The 13,896-nt window shown below is 47.4% G+C and overlaps 1 protein-coding gene across 1 annotated transcript in view; it reads left to right on the top strand.

Moving 5' to 3' along the window:
• The window catches only part of CACNA2D3 (calcium voltage-gated channel auxiliary subunit alpha2delta 3), a 787,108-nt gene that overhangs the window by 303,331 nt on the left and 469,881 nt on the right, over window positions 1-13,896 (top strand). The window lies entirely within an intron of this gene.

The raw sequence follows: 13,896 nt of genomic DNA, 5'->3' as shown, positions 1-13,896 counted from the left end.
GGTTGGCAAACTTTTTCTTTAAAGGGCCAGATAGTAAGTATCTTACTTAGGCTTTGTGGGCCACAGAGTCTCTGTTGCAACTACTCAGCTCTGCTGTTCTGGCACAGAAGCAAGCATACATAGGTAATATGTCAATCAGCAGATAATATGTAAATTGGCTGGTTCCAAGAAAACATTTAATCTACAAAAACAGATAGCCGCATTGGACCGGCAGGCGCTAGCGTACAGAGCCTTCTCTCTTCTTCCTCCCCATTCCTTGTGATGGTATCTGAGGGTTCTGGAGTTCCTAGGGTTACCATGGAATCACTGTGGTCGTAGAGTACAAAGCAGCATGAGTCTTAATGAGGCTCCCTGTTTTCAGGCTTGTGTTCCTCAAATCCAGTCTTTTCATGGATTCTAGAGTTCTTTTCCCCAAATTCCCATCTGCCCCTTTGAATTGGGATTATAATAGCCAAGGACTGGGCTCTGGCAGCAGACGGCCTCTGATTAGATCCTGAGTTCCATTTCTTACTGGCTGTGACCTTGAAAGGCTGAGACCACCTTGTCTCTTTAGACCGTAGTTTCCTTATATTCTAGGATGTGGATAATAATCGCATCTACCTCATGGGGTGGTTGTGAGGATGAAACAGATGATGAGTACAAAGGGTTTAATTGAGGACGTTACTTTCCTCATCCTCACCATTACGGAGTAGGAGTTTGCTCTGCTTTGTCATACCTGGGAGGATCCTAAACAAAGAGCTGTCTTCCCCCCCAAAATAAATTAGAAAGCTGTGGCATCTTCAAAGTAAAAATCTACTCCATTATAAGCTATTGATGTTTTAGAAATATCGGGGGCCAGTTTCAGCATCACAGGCAGGAAAGCAGTGGTCATGAGACAGGCTCTGGGCTTGAAGCCTGCTCATCCTTTTGCTGGCTCTGTAATCCTAAACAGGTAACTTTTCCTCCCCGAGCCTCAGTTTCCTTCTTTGTAAGATAGGGATAAGAATACTGCCTCCCTCAGGGGGTTATTGTGAGGATATGAAGTGATGCCTACGCATCTTCAGCACAATGTTGCTCGTGGAAACTGCCTAGTGCATCTTAGCTATCATTATTATCGGGAAATAACATGAGTATAAATTGCATTTCTAAATTGTTCTAGGTTACTGTTTAAAGAGCTTGGTCAGTGATTAAAGAGCTTCCAACTCACCATGTCTGTAGTGTTCTTCTCGTGCCTGTCCTTTGGGTCTGGATATCTAATGTCTCCCTTTCGTGGTTGACCTGTTACCCGTCCTTAATGTTCTGTGAGGCAGCACCCCATCCATTAATTATTCTGATGGTTATTGGGGCCCCTGTGGTGAACCAGATGCAGCCCCTTCCTTGAGAGGTTCATAGCGAACTTAGGGACCAGACAGGTAAAAGAGATCATAGGATACCGTGTGTCACCTGCTGGCCACAGTTACTGAAGGACCGGGGCAGTGGGAGCTCCAGGGAGGGGACCTGACCCCTTGCTCCTGCGAGCTGCCACACGTTTTTCTTTTCTCTCTCTCAGAGAAAGTGATGTCAGTCCAAGTTGCCCCTAGTGAGCTCTGGATTGGACTGTATCCTGTGACCTAATCTTCACTTTGGACTCTTCCTCAGAAAACAAATTCCTAAGAACCCAAGCCTTAGAGGGCTGAGCTCAGCTTTGTCCAGTGGAGTTTAGTCCTCCAGGGAGATCCTGCCAGATGAGAAGGAAACCCCCTTTTGTGCGGTGTGTCTGCAAAAAGACCATTCTCTCAGCATTAAATACATTCTCAACGGAAGATGAAAAGTTCAGATTTTACAGAGCAATTCCAGACATAAAACAATTCAGAATGATCTTTTAAAATATGGCAACTGCTTCCAGGTTGCTTGAACCATTAGCCCCATTATAGAGATTTAATTGCACCTTGAGCTTTAAAGGCATAATTGTACCTTTCCATGGTGGCAGCACTAGGGGACCAGCACTGCCATTGATCACACAGACTGCAAGTCTCTCTAGGCAGAATCATAATAGATAGTCAGATTTCTTGAGCCATAGAGGTAGATAATTTTATTTAACGTCATCCTCAGCACCCCTCATGAGGTCTGCCTACCACCCCTACTCAGACACAGTGGTCCCCCAGCCAGGCAGTGGGTCATGGGCTAAAGCCCCCAGGCACTGTGTCTTGTTTCTGCCAGGCAGTGAGTAGCTGCCCAAGGAAGAGAGCAGGGGACTTCAGGAAAATTCCTGTCTCATTCTACCTACTTCAAACCAGCCCCAAATAGTCTTTTTTCTTTTCATGTTGCAGAAATGTATTTCATGTTTAGAGTGCTCTCCAGCCCAGATCTAGTTATTGATGACATGTACTTAAAACACATGCTCAGAGATTGGTCACTAGCTGAGATGTTCCTGGGTTAGAAATCTTGCCCCCAACAAAGGAAACCAGTACAGGGGGCCATGCTCCCCTGGCAGCTTGAACCCCCATGGGCACATAGCAGAGTGGTTTGATATGATACTTGCTTAGGAGCTGCTGTGTGCTGTGCTCTTGGGCATAACTTCTAGGCATAGATGAAACTTGCTGATAAAATCTACCTCTTTTCTGCAATCTGCTTTTCTTTTGCTTCCTCGGCAGGGCCTTGCAACCAGGCTGTTCAGCCAGGTCAGCGCTCACCTCTGTGCTTGAGGTCCCTTTCTCGAAGGCGCTGACAGAAATTGCAGGCTCAGAGTTGGTGACATGAGGGCAAACTGACCTATTGGCCACGAGAATTTAAAGAGACATATGTCTGGAGTCTAGAAATGTGTCTTAGGGTCCTCATGGTGCCTGATGTAGCAGCTTCTTCCTGAAACCAGCAGATGTTCGCTGAGTGGCTGCTCTGGCATCCCTGACCAGCGAGTCTTACCATCTGTTGAGACATCTTTGGAGACTAGCTGCCCGTGCCTTAGAAGCTGTGAACAATCCATTTCCTCTAGGAGTAAAGCATGGGTCAGGATGCTTTTGTGAGACCTGAGGATGGTCTGACAGTGGATTCAGATAAAGCTGAACTCTTTAATTTCTAGGCTGAAGTGGTATAAAATTTACACAGGCACATATGTAGGTACACATACACACCTACACATACACAATGTGTGTGTGTTTGTGTATCTGGGTATGTGTGTGTTTGTATATGTGTGTATGAAAGAAATATGCTCTGCCCTCAACCTATCCCTTCATCCCTGCCACTCACCTCTGTCTACCCAGGTGAGAGCCCCTTCTGTTCACTGAGTACACCTTTCTCTTTCCTCCATTGTATCTTGTTGTTCATTTCTGTTATCCCTGCCTCCCTGTTTATTGCTTATCCAAATGCTCATTCTTAAGAAACAGCTCAGTACAACCTCTTCAATTCCGTTACGCTTTTGTTTTGTAAGTGACTCTGGTCCTTTGTTCTGGTATCACTTTGTTCTAGAAGTACATTGCATGCATTCTTTTACTTCTCCAAGGGCAGGGGCTCTGCTGATTCAACCTGCTTGGTGCCCTCCTTTGCCCCCGAGCACCATGCTCTTTACATAATGGGTTTTCTACAGTGGATGAGGTAGGGAATGCCACCTGGGCTGTCATTTTTCCATGGTGCCTGCAAGCAGCAGAAACATACCCTGGCTGACTTAAATGGAAAAGATACTTTTTTTTTTGCAGTATGCGGGCCTCTCACTGTTGTGGCCTCTCCTGTTGCAGAGCACAGGCTCTGGATGCGCAGGTTCAGTGGCCATGGATCACGGGCCCAGCCGCTCCGCGGCATGTGGGATCCTCCTGGACCAGGGCACGAACCCATGTCCCCTGCATCGGCAGGTGAACTCTCAACCACTGCGCCACCAGGGAAGCCCGAAAAGATAATTTTTGAAAGGACATTGGGTGGCTCACAGGCTCTCCCAGAAAGTTAGAGAATAAGTCTTAGAAAATGGTCATGAGAGAGGGCAGCCAGGGGCCAGAGCCACAACCAGAGCCAGCCTGGTAAGGACCGCCTGCCACTATGGCTGACACCAGCCATGCATCTGTGACTACATGAAATAGCTGTGCCTCATTTTCCTCATTCAGAAACTGGAGATAATAATCCAGTCACCTTCTCAGGGGGTTTTGGTGAGGATTAAACATTGAGAAGGCCACCCAGTACACAAGCTTAGGCAAGTTTTTCTTTCCTTCCATTCCTCAGCATCCTTAGCTGTCAAATGAGTGTGACAGTACTGACCTTATAGGATTATCATGAGCACAGCAAGAATAATGCTCGTGTGGGTTGGGGTGCAGTGGCTAGCCCACTGACCTTGTCTCTTGTCACCTGCTGGAGGGGAAATAAGACCCATGTCATGCGGTTGCAGTTAGATAGCACAGGTAGCCTTTCAGAGCGTCTGGTACTCGATGAAGACCAGTGCATTCTGTTGTGATTATCACTGTATTAACTTGTTCAATTCTCACAGGCAATTACGGTTAAGACAGGAAGAACTTGAACTCAGAGGGAGTAACAACAGGTCAAAGGTTCCCCAGCTGGTAGAGGCAGGATTAGAACCCAGCATTTTCATTACTTGTGTCCTCTCTGGACCACACGCGACCCCAGTGCCTGGGCTGCTGGTCTGTGAGCCATAAGGGAAAGCACAATACTTTGGCTCCCAAATATTTTTGTTTTAAAGTGGTTGAAATCCAAGAACTGGAAATTGGCCAGAGTTTGACCCTAAACTTCTGCTTCTTTTGTCTCATGTGGTTGCTAAAGAACACAAAAGGGCAGTTTCGGTGATTCTGTGTTGTTTGGGGGTTTTTCCTCTTTCTCCTTATCCCATTTTGCTTCCCCGCCCTCCTCCTCCCCATAACTGTGCTGTAACCATGGTGCTGTCGAGACAGAGGAAAGACATGATAAAAGTGGAAGGAAAAAGGTGATGGCTTAAAAATGTGTCCATAGATAACATTAAACACAAATGATTCTATAGTTTGGCTGGGGGAGAGAGGGGAGGGAAAGAATCCTGTAGCGTGTCAGTGTTTTAGACCCAAGCAGAAAAGAGGCAAAAGTAGTAGCTTTATTCTCCAGCAGTTTTAGGCTGGATAAAGGAAAATGTGAATTTTAGAAGTTAAGCAGTTTAAGCTGGTATCATTTTACCACTGTGGCCTCAGTTTATTTCCTTCTGCAGCCCCTTGAGGGACGTTAGGCAATATTCTCATCTCCGTTTTTCAGATGAAGAAACTAAATGTCAGGGAGGCCAAGTCACATAGGAAGGTCCATGGCAAGTGGACCTGGGTTTTCTGATGAGGAGTCCAGCTTTCTTGGCTGCCTCTCTGACCATGAGCTCTGAGAGGATGGGTACCTATTCCCTCAAGTGTCTGGGGCTCAGTTACGTCTGGGTCACCTTGGGATCTCGGAACTTTTGCCCAGGCTGAGAACCCCAGCCCTGGGCCCATCCATCACCAGCCTTCCTTCTGAAGCTCCAACTCTTCCTGGGCCCTGCTCCTTGTAGTGAGACCCCAGACCCTTCTCTGGCTGTGCCTCCTCTTCCCTCCGTGATACCCAGTGTCATAACTCCAATGAGTTGAGGTTCCCATGTGAGCTGGGAAGAGGTGCTGACTCAGGTAGCGTCTGCATACATCAGCCCTGCAAACATCCTTGATGTGACTATCTGCTTGGGACAGAAAGTGGGACATAGCAGGGAGGACAAGCAGAATATTATTGCCTCTATAAAGTATTCGCTCATCTATTCGTTCATTCCTTCCTTCATTCATTCATCAAATGTTGACTGTGCCAAGCTCTAGAGATACGCCCACAACTAGGAAAGATGTGGGCCCTGCTCCTTGAGCAGAGTGGGAAGACAGATGCTGAACAAGTCATGATCAGGTGACGGGCAGGCAGAGTATGGTGCTAAGGGGCATGTAGCAGGGGGCCAGGCCTGGTCCTGGGGCTCCAAGAAAGCCCTCCCTGAGAGGAGGTAGAGAGGAAGGAGTTAGACGGGAAGGGAGTGGTTGGGAGGGAAGCATGTCCAGCAGAAGGACTAAACAGTGAGCAGGTGTCAGGGCGGCGGGCATGGGGCTGGGATGCTAACAATGAGGGAGTGTGGTGTCCAAGGGGACTTGGGGTGGGGAGGAGTCAGAAAGGTTAGGCTATGGGGCCTCCAAGGGCTGGCCAGGTGGTGAGAGGCTGTGAAGGCCATCAGAAGCTCATGGAAACCACGGAGACAGGTAAAATATGGTTGAGAGCTTTGCTGGGAAGAGGTCTGCAGAGGAACACTGGGCCCAGACACTGAGGAAGAGGGAAGAAGGGAGAGGAGGAGGAGTCCAGGGCCTGGTGCGGAGAAGGCCCAGTGGAGAGGAATGGTGTGTGGCCCAGACTGGATGGTGAAGGTGCAAGCCCTTGGGCATTGGGCCCCAGAGAGTGAGCTCCAGCAAGAACATCAGCTCCACCAGGGCAGGGACCTTCTCTGTGTTCTTCTCTGATGACTTGCCAGCCTCAACATGGTACCTTGCACCTAGTAGGTGCTCAATAAATACTTGTTGCCAGGTGAGCAAATGAATGAAGGGAGTAGTTTAGAAAAACTTCTCACTTGGTTCTCGTACAGGTGAAGAAAAGACACTGGGAATAGCTCTCAGTCTTGATTCCCTTTCCTCCACCAGTAGTGGAGGGCCTGGGAGAGGTTCACTGCTTGGCAGAGGTGGAGTGAGGTGTGAATTGCAGGGCATGACTGAGGCCACCCCTTCATCTTCTAGACATCCCAGGAAGGTGCCCAGTCAGGCCAGCATGGGCTGCAAGCTCTCCTGTGTGTGGGGGCCCAGCCCCTGAAGATGAACACAGGTCCAGGAAAGGGGAGACCCAAAACCACCACTGTAGAGACTGAGGAACCAACCTGTGTGTTACAATCCAGTAGGTTCTTCTGAAAATCCCAAGAAAGGGGAAGGTCTAGCCTGGCGGACTTGGGTCCCGGGCTGCCGTAGGGATGGGCAGGATTGCTGGGTTTGGATTTGTCAGATGTCTCAACCTATTTTTCCAGTGCTGGGTTTGATAAAATGCAAAATGCATTTTGCCAAGCACTTTTCCCCTTAATTACATGTGTATATTTTAAGGGAAATTTAATCCATATGTTTCTGATTCATTTACATGGAAATCATTAAGAGGTTGTTTTCTAGGAGCCATTTGATGTGCAAGAAGGCTCATGAACCTTTTTAAAAGCTGTGTTTAAAAATTGTTTCTTTCTTTTCCCTTTGCTTGGGGGTATGTGTGTGTGCGCACCTGTGTGAGAGAGAGGGAGTGAGAGAGAAGGGGGGTGGTGGAGAGAAAGAAGGATAGAAAGAAAGAAACTGACTCCAGGATGTCAAAAACAAATATGGACTCTAAATGGTTTGTTTTCTCCTTCGAATTCTGAGCTAAACACTTGGAGTAGGCTAGACTCTTGCTTTTACATCTATTTTCGGCACTAACTGAAGGTGATGGTGCTATGGCCATAAGTTGGAATCTTGAGTAAGGATCAGAGGATCAGGCCTGTACAGACTACTTTGCTTCTAGTGAAGGACATTCGGGACCCTCCCCATCACATGGCCCTTTGGCACCTGCAGGCCCCCCACGGCCAGATGAATGTTCCCAACCCTGTTTCATCAGTGAGAGCACGACAGGATAAGAGTGTTTGGCCAGGGGCTTCCCTGGTGGCGCAGTGGTTGAGAATCTGCCTGCTAATGCAGGGGACACGGGTTCGAGCCCTGGTCTGGGAGGATCCCACATGCCGCGGAGCAACTGGGCCCGTGAGCCACAACTACTGAGCCTGCGCATCTGGAGCCTGTGCTCTGCAACAAGAGAGGCCGTGATAGTGAGAGGCCCGCACACCGCGATGAAGAGTGGCCCCCGCTTGCCACAACTAGAGAAAGCCCTCGCACAGAAACGAAGACCCAACACAGCAAAAATAAATAAATAAAATTAAAAAAACAAGAAGTTCAATCCAATTAAAAAAAAAATATATATATATATATGTACACAAATCAATTTAAAAAAAAAAAAAAAAAGAGTGTTTGGCCAGATACACAGATGATAGTGCCACTGAAGTGACCCCACAGTTGTTATCCCAAAGTACTCATCATTTTTCTCTTCTAGTTTGGAAATTATATTTTTATGTCCTAGAGTGACTATCTCTGTCTTAAAATTCACCATTTGAGTGGCTGAGTTCAAGTTCTTTTGGTAGTTCTTTCACATTTCTGACTGTGTGTGTGGGCATAGCACAAACATAGGTCTGTGAAGATGTGTATCTGTGTACACATAGGTTTGGGTCTCTATTATCTCATCAGAGGTGGTGTTAGTGGAAAGAGGATGTCCTGTGGCTCGCTGTGGCCTCTGCTTAGGCTTATGTTTAACCCAGATGTTGAACTTGTTTAATGAATGAGTGAATGAGCTGATTACTTACTGAGAGGCATACTCTGTACTGAGCACCTTAGCTGCAGTATCTCACTTACCACTACCCGGTGTGTTGCAGGCAGCAGGTAGGGACTGCCATCCTCCACAACCTACTGTGAGAGAATTCTAAACCAACCTCCCACACTCTGTTCTAGGGTCAGGTCTGGCATGTTAAATGGGGTGAAACTCAAATGCATGACTTCAGGTGCTGGTGGATGGTTTCCTGAAAAGCAAGTGAGAAGGGAGTTCCCACTAAGGCTCTCTGAAACACTTTCCTGTCCCTCTGGTCCCCTTTCACCCTGGTACTGACCTGTACATTCCCCATTGTCCCTGTCCTGAATCATTTCCAGACTCTTTTCGGAACCACTGGGGAGCCTCTGGAGTGTGGGAGGCCTGGACTTGCCTCGAACTGCTGTGAGTGCCAGCTCGGTGGTCTGGGGAAAAACGTTTCATGCTCTGAGTCTCAGTCTCCCCATCTGTAAGGTGTGAAGGGTCATTTTGGGCATTAGCAGAGGTAAGGGTGCGGGCCCGGCGCAGCATCCATACCTTGGGACACTTGATTGACACACGCTGACTCCTCATGTCAAACTGTCTCCAGCTCCTGCTCCTGGGGGCGGGGGCGGGGGTTCCATGTGGCCCTGCCCAAGCCCAGCACACACTTGCCCTTCTCTTCAGCACTGTTTGCAGGATGACGTGCAAATCGTCACAAACCGACACTGGGCTTCTGCCCTCTTTCACTGACCTCCCCTTTCCACCTCCTCCGGGTTGTGAGATCAGGACTCTGACTCCCTGAATGCCTACCCCTGGGCTCTGCCCTCCCCCCAACCTGCTCTCCTCTTGCAGAGCTAGGCTTCCCCTTTCCTGACAGCGCCGCTTCCTAGAGCCTGGTCTTGCCCTCTGGTCTCAGCCCTCCTCCCCAGAACAGTCACCTGTCCTTCTTTTATGTCCCCATGGTTTGGTGCTTTCCTTTTCACTTGGCTCTCTCCCCCTTGAACTTGGAGGCAGGGGCTGTGTTTTCTTCATCCCCTTTGGAACTTAGCACCAGGGCTGGAATAGAAAAGATCTTCCACAGATGTTTCTTGAACCTGCGTCACTATATGAGTACTTTAGTCCTATGCTACTATAGGTCACGACAAACAGATTGCTGGGTTTCTTTTTTCTGCTTTTGGTTTGTCAATTCTACTTCTCTGTGCATTTGATTTTTGGGGGATGGGGTTCCCTTTGAAGACAATAGTCTTAGATGTATGTCTAATGAGATAATACTACTTTCAGGGTCTTTTAATATGTTTGCATTTTTTATTATCTCTTTTTTCAGAATAATAGAAATCAGGATGGAGCCTTGCGATTGGTAGGAGCTGAATCTAGGCTAGAGGAATTCTAAAAGGAGGGGCCAGGTCAGTAAAGGACAATGCAGGAGCAGAAATGATATACTAACAGTGTTTTCTTTTTTCACCTGGTGTCTTGACATTTGTGAAATGTCACAGTAAATAGTAGAGAGTCAGAGTTTGTAGGTGATTTGTTTTTCTTTTCTTTTCTTTTTTTTTCTTTTTTTTTTTTTTGATGACTTAGAGGGAATTGAAGGTCATTCCTATGCTAACATCACACTTAGGTGCTTACTTTCCAATCTGTATTTTGATTGGGAGGGAGGGACCATCTTCAGCACTCTGGAAATGACAGCAGTGAATGTTGCAGCCTGGGCTCATGGTCAGATGTGTTCCAGTGGGGAAAATCGTTAAGAACCACTATCCCTGGACTGACTCAATCAGCCATGCTATGCCACAGGTGCCCAAGAATGAGAAAGAGATTACTTTGCTGAGGAAATGCAGGTAGGCCCTTCAGGATTTGGGGAAAACAGGGGAGACACACAGAGAGTCCTGCAGTCGGCCCTGGGCTCCTCAGCAGCCCTCCCTGGCCTGCGCTGGGTTGGTCAGGGGCTTGTTCAGGGGCGTGGGATCTGGGTGTGAGTGTGATGTGTGGTGATTGCCTTGATGCTGACCCTTGCCACCACAAGGGCTCAGGCTATGCTGTTTGCTCATCTGTTAAGTACTCATTATGGTAACACCTATTTCATAGGGTTTGTGAGGATTAAATGAAAACAATACATATTAAATCCTTAGCCCTGTGGCTAGTGGGTGGTAAGAGCTTACTAAGAGTGACTTAGTACTGTTATAAGAATGATGATAGTGTAAAGCCCACAATGGCATGGCCTATGCCTGGGAGTATCTATGACACTGAACAAATTGACATTCTTTTTCCTCCTGCACCTTGGAAACCCTTTTATCACTGGAGTTGTACATCAAGAAATTCAATGAACAGAAAACAGTGTGGAGCCAGAGTTGCTTGGGGTTGGGAAGCCCATGAGTATCTTCTGCATACGGCCAGTCCCTGATACTTGCGCCCATCTTCCCCCTGCTCATCGTGCTTGGATTGGCGGGGGTGGGGGTGAGGGGGGAAGGGGGCAGCTCTTTGTGTTCATGTCCTTCTGCTCAGCTGCCAAGAACCTTGGTGTCATTGTCAGTTAAATGCCGTAGGGTTTGAGATAACACTCTTTGCTTTCCTTTTGTATGGGACCCGGGGCTCTCAGAAGTCTCCGGGGGGCCTCAGCTGTTTCCTGTGCCTCCTCTTGCAGGGGAGAGAGGGAGTAAAGGAAATCTTCCTGTTCACTTCTCACTTTCCTTCCCTTTTCCCAGCTCCAAGCTTATGGACTCTTCTGTCCAGAACACACTAGCCATTGTCCTTGGAGACACTCACCTGTGCATTAGTCCACCCGTGTCCCCGTGTCTCAGTTTCCTTCCTCTAGGTAACATTTATGTGGTCTTTATGACGTGCAGGCACAAGCATGATCTAATATAATACAATTCTACCCACAACTCAGTGAAGTAGAAACAATTATTATTCCCATTTTCCAGATGAGAAAACTGAGGCTTAGAGATTGGTCAGCATGACTCAGCTAGTAAAATGGGCAAGTCAGCATTGCATCCCCAACACTGCCTTCAGCACCTCCTGGATACCCTGCCTCTTTAGACTCTGTCCTACATGCCACTACATCCACCACCCTCTGGCTGTGCCCGCATGTTCAGTTAGCTGTGTCCTACCTGTTTATGTGCACACTTCACGTGTGGGGCAAATGGAAGACCCTTTTTTTGTCAAATCGTGCTATTTTCTTCCCACCATATGGAAATCTATCATAAATGATAGATTTATAAATTTATAAATTTCATAAATTTCCTCCACCGTCTTATTTTGCATAAACACAGTCTCTTCCCCTGATCAAAATAAATGTTGCAGCAGAAAGTCGTTTTAAAAATGGAAAGCAAATTCTGTATCAGAATGTCAGTATGTCCCAGTGGCTCACGTGTTGAGGATATTTCTGTCAGAGATGAGGCGGTTCCACATTTAATCCTGCAAACCTGCCATACCAAAGTGCACATGAGACCAGTGAGTAAGGAAGCAGTGATTCAACATCAACATTCAACAAAAAGGCTCTTTGCCTGACCAGAAAGGTCACTGTAGTAGGTTTAGGAGAAGTGAATTCTTCCTCTGTAGGGACTGGCGTGGCGTTTGCAGAGTTGGGTTCTGGGAACACCACTATCGTGTATTTATTTTTATTTTTATGTTTTTAATTTATTTTTGGCTGCGTTGGGTCTTCGTTGCTGCACGTGGGCTTTCTCTAGTTGTGGTGAGCGGGGCTACTCTTTATTGTGGTGCACGGGCTTCTCACTGCGGTGGCTTCTCTTTTTGCAGAGCACGGACTCTAGGCACGTGGGCTTCAGTAGTTGTGGCATGTGGGCTCAGTAGTTGTGGCTCATGGGCTTGGTTGCTCTGTGGCATGTGGGATCTTCCTGGACCAGGGCTCCAACCCGTGTCCCTGGCATTGGCAGGTGGATTCTTAACCACTGTACCACCAGCGAAGGGAAGCGCCTCATGTATTTATTTAATAGATGTTCACAGAGCTCCTCTGGTGTGGCAGACATTAGGCATTAGGGGTGGTGATGAATGAGCAGATGCTGCCTGTGCTCTCTTGACATTTCTAGGCCAGCAGGGAGGCAGATGGGGAGTAATCACACCACTGAGCATTTAATGCAACCAGAAGGAGTGCAATGGGGGGAGCTTTGGTCCAAAGAGAGTGTGTCCCAGAGCATCTCAGCCTGGACCAGGGGTGAACCAGGAGTGAGGTACGGCCATGGTCTGAGGACGTTTTCCTGAAGAAGATGAGCTTGCCTGATGCTTGAAAGAAGGGTAGGAAATAATTTAGGTAAAGGCTGGGGCAGGGCTGGGAGTATCCCAAAGAGAGATCATGTTGCACAAGATGTCAGTAAGCAGTCCTTGAAAGAATGTTTTGGGATGAAATAAGGGAAGGAGGTGCCATGTAAAGTCTGTCACTCTTGGCAGTCCATCGTGTCCATGAGATATTCAGGAATTGGAGTTTCTATCAGACAGAAAGACATTTAATTATATGAGGCAGCTTTCCCCAAACTTCTTTGATTAGGGCGTCCTTTTATCCTGGAACAACCACTAACATCTCAGAAGGAGTTGGTGTTCCTGGGACTCAGAGACTCAGAATTGTAGCTCCATGTGTTCAGGTGATAGGTCTCAAGGGTATGCCAATAAGTGACCAAGATGTAGAGGAAAAGGTAAGGATGTAGAAGAAAATGCATAGTACAATGCATGAGAGAGAGAGAGAGAGAGAGAGAGAGAGAGAGTGTGTGTGTGTGTTTGAAGGATATACATAAATGGTTGAATATACTGAACACTTCTAGAGGGATGTATAGGAAATTAAAGTACCTACCTTCCACTTTCTACCCTTCTGTTCAGTTCGAATGTGTTACCAGTTCGAATGTGTTACCAGGGACATGTGTTGCTTTTTTAGGAATTAAAAACAAAAGAACAAAAGAACTTGATTTACAAAAGCTACTCAACTACAAGTACTTTTCAGGTACACATCTATTTGATGAAAGGAAACACATCTGTGTGTACACTGCTAATGGCCTTCCACTTGCTAGTCCTTTCAGCTTGTGGCGGGTATGGCTGACAGTGGTTTTGTTGGAGGTAGGAGGACCATGGAGTGAGTCGTTCATGTGCAGATACTGCCTTTGCTGGAGATGGTATTTAGTGTCATGTTGTGTGCCTATGGTGGCAGCAGTTATTTTCATACAAACGATTTTGGCCTGGGAAAAGAGAATTGGTTTCCTTCTAAAGTGATTCCATGATGCTTCAGTCACCCACTGATGGGTATCACATACATGGGGAAGCCCTACCTCAAATATGAAGAACACTCTGCACTTGGGAAAGAATACCTCAGTGTTTCCAAGAGTCACACTGATAGAAGTGAGGTTTTCTATTCTCCAGCCAAAGGCAGGCAGCTGAGCAGTCTTGCTGTGCTCTCATCGGCACTGTCTCAGGTACCCTGCAAGAGGGCTTTTTATGAAGCAGCTGTTCCTGAGCCTCATTGGACCCTCTGGAGGTGAGGGGTTGTCTGACAGAGGCCCAGGACTAAGGTATCTTGTCCCTTCTGCTCTGCCCCCTGTCTCAGGC

This window comes from Phocoena phocoena, chromosome 10 (assembly GCF_963924675.1).
Source record: "Phocoena phocoena chromosome 10, mPhoPho1.1, whole genome shotgun sequence".
NCBI classification, from domain to species: domain Eukaryota; kingdom Metazoa; phylum Chordata; class Mammalia; order Artiodactyla; family Phocoenidae; genus Phocoena; species Phocoena phocoena.
Note: the sequence above shows the minus strand (reverse complement) of the source record. Positions and strands in the feature narration are given on the sequence as shown.